Genomic DNA, 9561 nt, shown 5'->3' with positions numbered 1-9561 from the left:
TACATTTCACCTCTGTGAACATGGAAAAACTTGCTGCAGTTCTGTTCTTTTCAACCCTCGTAGGTACGTATGTTTTTGACAACAAAACCTGAAATATAACTTCAGAAGTTAACATTTTAAGGACACAAATCTAGATGTCCTCACTTCATCAATAATAACTGATTAATAAATAGTTAACAGCATCATTTGTTTTCACTAAAACATTGTCATAGAGTGATGGTTTTCAAATGAAGGATCTCTCACTTTGGAACAGATCTCTAAATATAACATGTGGTCTTCCTCACTAGGTAACACCTTGGAAGATGATATTACTGCCAGCAGTGCTGAAGTGTTTTCATCAGAGGGCTTTAGTGTTACTCTGTCCTGTAACTATTCAGTTAAAGCTGAAAATCTCCAGTGGTATCGACAGGATCCTGGATCAGCTCCTCAGTTCCTTCTCCTGATCACTGATACTAAACCGCCTTCAGTGGTGGAAGCAAAACCTCCAAACCCTCGACTGACTGCTAAACTGAATGAGGAGAGAAATCAAGTCCATCTGGAGATCTCCTCTGCTGCAGTGTCAGACTCTGCTGTGTACTACTGTGCTCTGCAGCCCACAGTGACAGGAAACACCAAAACTCTGTACAAAAACCTTTGGAGCAAAGACAACGCAATACTGTACAACATCCACTAGAGGGAGTCTCACTCTGTTTAACTTCAACAGTATGTGATGATACAGTTAAGATTCACTTTACTGACAGGATTTTGATGTAGAACTTTAGAAATGAAACTACGGCTATATTCACTCTACAAGCTTGGGTTTACAGCCTCCTCCACCATCTGATCTAACTCACCACCAGGTGGTGATCATTGACAGCTCTGATCCTCTCTTCACTCAAGTTTCCAAGACATAGGGCCACAGATCTGATGAAAGGACCACAAAGTTGATCATAGAACTTTGGCCGAGGATGTACTGCTACCATGGACACTCATGGATCGCCCGACTGTTCGAACATGGTGTTTCTTACAGACAATCCAAGACTAGCACAGAAGTCCAACAACAATGCACCCCTTGGGTCAAGATGTGGCAGTCCATCCCTCCAAATCACCCAACTCCAGGTTTCTTCATTGTTTCCCACATGAGAGTTCAAGTTCCCCAGTCGGCCCGAGTCAAGACCCTCTCCAGGAGTTTGGTTCCAGAACCAGTGCTATGCATGGAGGTGAGCCCAACTATATTAAGTTTGTAGCGCTCCATCTCCCGTACAAGTTCCGGTTCCTGTCCTACCAGAGAGGTGACATTCTATGACCCTGGATCTAGTCTGTGATGACAGTGGTCAGAATGCCTTGGTCCTTGCCTGCCGCTCAGCTCACATTGCAACAGACCACAATGCCTATCGTGGTAAGTGGTGGGCACTCGGGGCGGAGGATCAACAAAGATTTTTGAGCTGCTGCTACAAGTCTGTTAACCAGGAGGAAGAGTAACTGAGAAGTGAAAATACAGATCTAAGAGGAGACGGAGAGATTCAGGGAGGAGCTAAGATGTTACTGAACTATAGAAGAGAGAGGAACTTCTATATTCAACAGAGTTCAACACAAACCATCAACATTACCATAATTCAACATGCTGTCATCACTGATGATTCTACTTATTCTAAAAGGTTTGTTAGGTTTGGCATTAAGAAAATGTTTCATTCCATTATTTCCTGAATGTTTTAGTAAATGAGTTTTGTTAAATGTAACAAAGTTGTTGTAGAGATGGAACATTGGCTGTGGATTATTCTTCCTGCTCTGTTCTCTGGTAAGATAGAAAGAACAACATGTTCCTCTCTCAACACTTTTCACCAGAAACTCAGCTGTGAGTGTGTTTAATGTTCATTATAGAGAAAAGCAACAGATAACTTCTGTTGGTATCTAGTAGCTTCTAAAGAACTCGTTATATGGTTCAATCTGACATCAGACAGCAGTCAGTGAAACCCAGACTATTCTAAATGTCTATGTGTCTGACTCTCTGGCTAGGTAACTCTTAAACCCTACTGATAGTTCTGCTTTAATCAATCATCTTTATTGATTCATCTCTTCTTCTGCATGTTCTCTTCTTCCTCAGAGTGTAAAGGAGAAGACACAGTGATCCAGTCAACAGGCGATGTCATCGCTACTGAAGGACAGACAGTTACACTTGACTGTACATTTGAGATAGGTGTTAACTTGAATGCATATTTGTTCTGGTACAAACAAGAAGTCAATGACTTCCCAAAGTACATGTTGAAAAGTTTCTCAAACACAGTAGAAAAAGCTCCAGAGTTCCAGAAAGAAAGATTTGATGCTACAATCAACAACACATCAGTTCCTCTGAAGATTCAGAAGCTTCTTCTGTCAGACTCTGCTGTGTACTACTGTGCTCTGAGGCCCACAGTGACAGGAAACACCAAAACTCTGTACAAACACCTTTGGAGCAAAGACAACACAATACTGTACAACATCCACTAGAGGGAGTCTCACTCTGTTTAACTTCAACAGTATGTGATGATACAGTGTGGATTATTTGTAGTGGTGATAAAAACAAGAGAAAATTAAGCACTAAAGACAAAACAGACCGAGATCTAAAAGAACAAAGGATAAACATTGTTGGTCAATTCTCTGTCACACTTACTTATGTTCTCAACAACCTAAATCTGAAAGAATTTTAATAATAGGAAATATAGATTTGAGTAAAATATTTGACAACAGAAAAATGTTCTGATCATATGTAATAGTGTGTCAATATCTTTACTGTTATTTTCAAATCCACTTTTGACAAATGACACAATTTCAATAAAGTATCTCAATAAACTGGTTGTCATCACAGACTCAGGTTTTGATTGATTTTGTTATTTTCTTTATAAAAGCAGTTCACACACACATACATATAGGTTTTGCTTCCCATCTCAAAAACATGTGGTGGGTAAACGCGGCCTCTATCGTGACCCCGCCGCCATTTTCTACACTTTGACGGCGTGGTCACGTACGAGACGACATCCGCCCTTTTGGTAGTTTCCTCACTTCTCTTCTTTGAATTCAAACCTTCACTGTTCACTCTGAATGTGGAATAGTACTTTGACTATTGACATTGTGAGTGAATACTAATTATGACATTTAATTAATGGTTTGGTTTCTGGTCCCTGATCTCAGGGTGGTGCCCCATTGTGATTAACATTTGTTAATAATCTTATGGATATTCATAATTTTACTAAGGTCAATAATTTAGTTTTATACTTGCTGAGAAGCAAACACGCTCCTGCCAAATCCCAACAAGAGTCCAATAAAATCCAACAATTATTGAAGCTGGTTTGTTACATGTGAAGTGCTGTGAGAGATTCAGGGAGGAGCTAAGATGTTACTGAACTATAGAAGAGAGGAACTTCTATATTCAACAGAGTTCAACACACAAACCATCAACATTACCTTCATTCAACATGCTGTCATCACTGATGATTCTACTTATTCTAAAAGGTTTGTTAGATTCTGCATTAAGGAAATGTTTCATTACATTATTTCCTGAATGTTTCATTAAATGAGTTTTGTTAAATGGTATAACAGAGTTATCTCTTCCTTTAGGTGTGAGCTGTGAAGAACTCACTCCAGTCAAGAAAGAAGAGAACAGTTTAGAAAACACAACTGTTACTCTGTCCTACAATTACTCCAAACTATCATCTAGTGATTATTTCTTCTGGTATCGACAACATCCAGGAAAACCACCAGAGTTCATCATCTCTCACTCTGCTTCAGGAAAAGTATTAAATGAACAAATTCCCGGACTGAAGATTAAAGTGGCTCAAAACCAAATCAGTATGAACATCTCCTTTGCTGCAGTGACAGACTCTGCTGTGTACTACTGTGCTCTGAGGCCCACAGTGACAGGAAACACCAAAACTCTGTACAAAAACCTTTGGAGCAAAGACAACACAATACTGTACAACATCCACTAGAGGGAGTCACACTCTGTTTAACTTCAACAGTATGTGATGATACAGTCTAGATTATTTGTAGAGGTGATAAAAACAACAGAAAATGAAGCAGTAAAGACAAAACGGACAGAGGGAACTGATGATAATGAGGTGCTGTGGGATATTATTTCTATGAACAATAGTTCAACATCAGAAGTTTTTCTGTTTTGTCAGGATGTGATTTCTTGTGGTGTTCCACAGGGTTCAATCATAGGTCCTCTAATTAAATATTTACAGTGATAATATGTGATCATAGATTCCATTAAATTACAGTAATTGTGGAAGCTTGTTTATTACATGTGAAGTGCTGGTGTTCCAGACCTTCCTACTATTAAGTGAGTCTTGAGCAGAGAACTCAGCTTGCTCGTACAATTCTGTAAACTACATGAAATTGAATCTTCCTCAGGTGTTTGTTGATGTTAATCGTACTGTTCATAGTCTGGAGATATTATTGATAATTTATAATCATCAGAGGTCTCTATTTTAGGAGTATGAATTAAATCTTTCTGGTGTTTGCAATTCCTGAAAAGATAATCCGTTTTTTGACAGCTACCTGTTTGTAACTCCTGTTATTAAGTAAACAGGAAAATAAAATGAAGAAAAAGACAAAGATCACACCTCTAGAAAGTACAAAATGCTGCTAAGAGTCTGTTAACCAGGAGGAAGAGTAACTGAGAGAAGTCAAAGTACAGATCTAAGAGGAGACAGAGATTCAGGGAGGAGCTAAGATGTTACTGGAACTGGTTGAACATCAGCTAGTTTCTCCTGTTGATTTAAACCTTGTTGTAGAGATGGAACATTGGCTGTGGATTATTCTTGCTGCTCTGTTCTCTGGTAAGATAGAAAGAACAACATGTTCCTCTCTCAACACTTTTCACCAGAAACTCAGCTGTGAGTGTGTTTAATGTTCATTATAGAGAAAAGCAACAGATAACTTCTGTTGGTATCTAGCAGCTTCTAAAGAACTCGTTATATGGTTCAATCTGACATCAAACAGCAGTCAGTGAAACCCAGACTCATCATCTCTTCTTCTACATGTTCTCTTCTTCCTCAGAGTGTAAAGGAGAAGACAAAGTGATCCAGTCAACAGGAGATGTCATCGCTACTGAAGGACAGACAGTTACACTTGACTGTACATTTGAGACAACTGACACAAGTCCCTATTTGTTCTGGTACAAACAAGAAGTCAATGACTTCCCAAAGTACATGATGAAAAGTTTCTCAAACACAGTATTTAAAGCTCCAGAGTTCCAGAAAGACAGATTTGATGCTACAATCAACAAGACATCAGTTCCTCTGAAGATCCAGAATCTTCTTCTGTCAGACTCTGCTGTGTACTACTGTGCTCTGAGGCCCACAGTGACAGGAAACACCAAAACTCTGTACAAAAACCTTTGGAGCAAAGACAACACAATACTGTACAACATCCACTAGAGGGAGTCTCACTCTGTTTAACTTCAACAGTATGTGATGATACAGTCTGGATTCTTTTCACTCCTGAGACACAGTTGTCATGAAGGACTATAGAAATGACACTAACTTGACATGAGTCTCCTCCTACTGACTGCAGAGGTGGCTTCATGGCAGAGAAGTCTTTGATTCCAGCTGTGAGCATCAGACCAAACACAACTCACAAAACGTGTTCAAACTGAACACTCAGTTACAACATTTCACCTCTGTGAACATGGAAAAACTTGCTGCAGTTCTGTTCTTTTCAACCCTCGTAGGTACGTATGTTTTTGACAACAAAACCTGAAATATAACTTCAGAAGTTAACATTTTAAGGACACAAATCTAGATGTCCTCACTTCATCAATAATAACTGATTAATAAATAGTTAACAGCATCATTTGTTTTCACTAAAACATTGTCATAGAGTGATGGTTTTCAAATGAAGGATCTCTCACTTAGGAAAAGATCTCTAAATATAACATGTGGTCTTCCTCACTAGGTAACACCTTGGAAGATGATATTACTGCCAGCAGTGCTGAAGTGTTTTCATCAGAGGGCTTTAGTGTTACTCTGTCCTGTAACTATTCAGTTAAAGCTGATAATCTCCAGTGGTATCGACAGGATCCTGGATCAGCTCCTCAGTTCCTTCTCCTGATCTCTGATACTAAACCGCCTTCAGTGGTGGAAGCAAAACCTCCAAACCCTCGACTGACTGCTAAACTGAATGAGGAGAGAAATCAAGTCCATCTGGAGATCTCCTCTGCTGCAGTGACAGACTCTGCTGTGTACTACTGTGCTCTGCAGCCCACAGTGACAGGAAACACCAAAACTCTGTACAAAAACCTTTGGAGCAAAGACAACACAATACTGTACAACATCCACTAGAGGGAGTCACACTCTGTTTAACTTCAACAGTATGTGATGATACAGTGAAGACTCTTTGTAGTGGTGAACAAAAAAGAAAATGAAGCACTGAAGACAAAACAGACTGAAGGAACTGATGATAATATTATTAATATGAACAATTCTTCATCATAATCACATGTCAATGAAAATCCTCTGACATCTAATGGAGCTGAAATTGAAAGTCTGTAAGTCAGTTTTTTGTGAGCAACTCACAATTATAAACCATTTCAACAATGCAAATAATACATAGGTTTGAGCATATTATTTAATATCTGAAACCCATGTTGATCTTATGTAACAGTGTGTCAATACATTTACTGTTATATGTAAATCCACTCATGACAACTTTATTAAAGGGTGTGATTTCTTATGGTGTTCCACAGGGTTCAATCATAGGTCCTCCCATTCTGTATTTAAATGTTGTCTTCGCAGAGATCTCAACTTGCTTGTATAATTCTGTAAACTACATGAAAATACATCTTGTAAAGTATTTGTTGATGTTAATATTATTGCTCATAGTCTGGAGATATTGATAAATTATAATCATCAGCGGTCTCTACTTTAGGAGTATTAATTCAATCTTTCTGGTGTTTGCAAATCCTGAAAAGATAATCCAGTTTTGACAGCTACCTTTTTGTAACTCCTGTTCTTAAGTAAACATCAGCAAAAGAAAATGTTTGCACCTCAAGAAAGTACAAAATGCTGCTACGAGTCTGTTAACCAGGAGGAAGAGTACCTGAGAAGTGAAAATACAGATCTAAGAGGAGATGGAGAGATTCAGGGAGGAGCTAAGATGTTACTGTACTATAGAAGAGAGAGGAACTTCAATATTCAACAGAGTTCAACACACAAACCATCAACATTACCTTCATTCAACATGCTGTCATCACTGATGTTTCTACTTATTCTAAAAGGTTTGTTAGATTCTGCATTAAGGAAATGTTTCATTCCATTATTTCCTGAATGTTTTAGTAAATGAGTTTTGTAAAATGGTATAACAGAGTTATCTCTTCCTTTAGGTGTCAGCTGTGAAGAACTCACTCCAGTCAAGAAAGAAGAGAACAGTTTAGAAAACACAACTGTTACTCTGTCCTACAATTACTCCAAACAAGCAACTGGTGGTGATGAGTTTTACTGGTATCGACAACATCCAGGAAAACCACCAGAGTTCCTCATCTTTCACTTGGGAACACAAAATGCAACAAACTCTGGACTGTCTGTTAAAGTGAGTGATGATAAAACCAGAATGGATCTGCAGATCTCCTCTGCTGTAATGACAGACTCTGCTGTGTACTACTGTGCTGTGAGGCCCACAGTGACAGGAAACCCACAGTCTCTGTACAAAAACACAAGCTGACACACTGACAAGCTGCTGGAAGCCTTTTTCTCACTCTGTTCTACTGAACTTTTCACCTCCACTAGAGGGCGACATTACATTACATTACATTACAGTTATTTAGCAGACGCTTTTATCCAAAGCGACTTACAATAAGTGCATCAACATTGGTAATCAAAAGAACTGCTAGTCACCAGAAGTCATAAGTACATTTCCTTTTCCAAACAAGCATCTAAGAGCCTGAAGCAGAGCATAACTCAGAGCCAAAGTACAGAAACAAGAGAAACAGTTAGTGCTATAAGTAATACCAATACAATAAGTGCAACAAGCTAGTATGAAAACAATAAGCGCTAAGTGGAAGGCTCAGGGTAGCACTTCCTGAAGAGGTGGGTTTTCAGCCTGATGAAAGATGGGCAGTGACTCCGCTGTCCTGACGTCAGTGGGAAGTTCATTCCACCACTGTGGGGCCAGGACAGAAAACAGCTGTGACCGGGTCGATCGGCCGCCAGGACCTCTGAGCGATGGGGCAACCGATCGCCCCGAGGCAGCAGAGCGAAGTGGTCGAGCGGGGGTGTAAGGCTTGACCGTGGCCTGGAGATAGGAAGGAGCTGTTCCTTTCACAGCCCTGTATTCTAGCACCAGAGTCTTAAACTGGATGCGAGCTCTTACAGGGAGCCAGTGTAGAGAACGGAGAAAGGAAGTTGTGTGGGAGAACTTGGGGCGATTGAACACCAGGCGAGCTGCGGCTTTCTGGACAAGCTCCAGAGGTCTGATGGCCGACGCCGGGGCTCCGGCGAGTAGAGAGTTGCAGTAGTCCAGGCGGGAGATGACAAGAGCCTGGATGAGAACCTGAATCGTCTCGTCAGTCAGGAAGGGACGAATCCTCTTGACATCATCAAGTAGGCGGTGCACTACTTCTGCACTGTGTTCAACCATTCAGTGAATAATAAGTGCTGCTGTGAAGAGAACAATTCTCAGACTGGATGTTGAACATCAGCTAGTTTCTCCTGTTGATTTAAACCTTGTTGTAGAGATGGAACATTGGCTGTGGATTATTCTCGCTGCTCTGTTCTCTGGTAAGATAGAAAGAACAACATGTTCTTCATATTTTCTAAAGATTGACATAAACTAGAGTTCAGTCTACATTTTCCACTGTCTTCTCCTCTCAGCCTCATTAATAATGTTAGTCTAACAGCTTCATCTTCTCTACTTTTTCCAGGACTAACAGCTGGAGACACAATCTCTCCTGAAGAAGATGAAGTGAGTAAAAGAGAAGGAGAATCTGTCTCACTCAGATGTGTCTATGAGACAACATCAAACAATGTTTACCTGTATTGGTACAAACATTCTGACCATCAGGCTCCTCAGTTTATTCTCTGGAAAGGAGCAAGACAAAACACAAACCAAAATATTCCTGATGAACGATATCAATCTCAAACAAATAGAAACTCAACTGAACTGACCATAAGGAGACTGACCCTGACAGACACAGCTCTCTACTACTGTGCTCTAGAAACACAGTGATCCAAAGTGTACAAGAGGCTGTACAAAAACCTGAACACACATATCTGACTACTCTTCAAAGAGGAGGGAAGTGGTATTCAAACCACAGCTTCATATCAGATGGATTCTGAGGATTCCTGTTTGATCAGAGTCTCTGTGGTTACAGCTGCTAATGAAACACTGTGGGAGGATCCACATGAGCAGCAGATCCACATCCAACAAACCACCTGTATGATGGTTCAGACACAAGACACCATGACCACAAAGAAATGGACACTGACTTACTGACCGAATCCTCATTAGAACACAATGAGGTGGGAGATTGACCATCTGGTGACCTGGTGCGGTCTGAACAACCTAGAGCTCAACGCTCTAAAGACAGTGGAGATGGTTCTGGATTTC

The sequence above is a fragment of the Cebidichthys violaceus genome, unplaced genomic scaffold, assembly GCF_023349555.1.
Source record: "Cebidichthys violaceus isolate CVI_PGR_0920_01 unplaced genomic scaffold, fCebVio1.0.p SCAF_38, whole genome shotgun sequence".
NCBI lineage: Eukaryota > Metazoa > Chordata > Actinopteri > Perciformes > Stichaeidae > Cebidichthys > Cebidichthys violaceus.
This window is presented reverse-complemented; position numbering follows the sequence as displayed.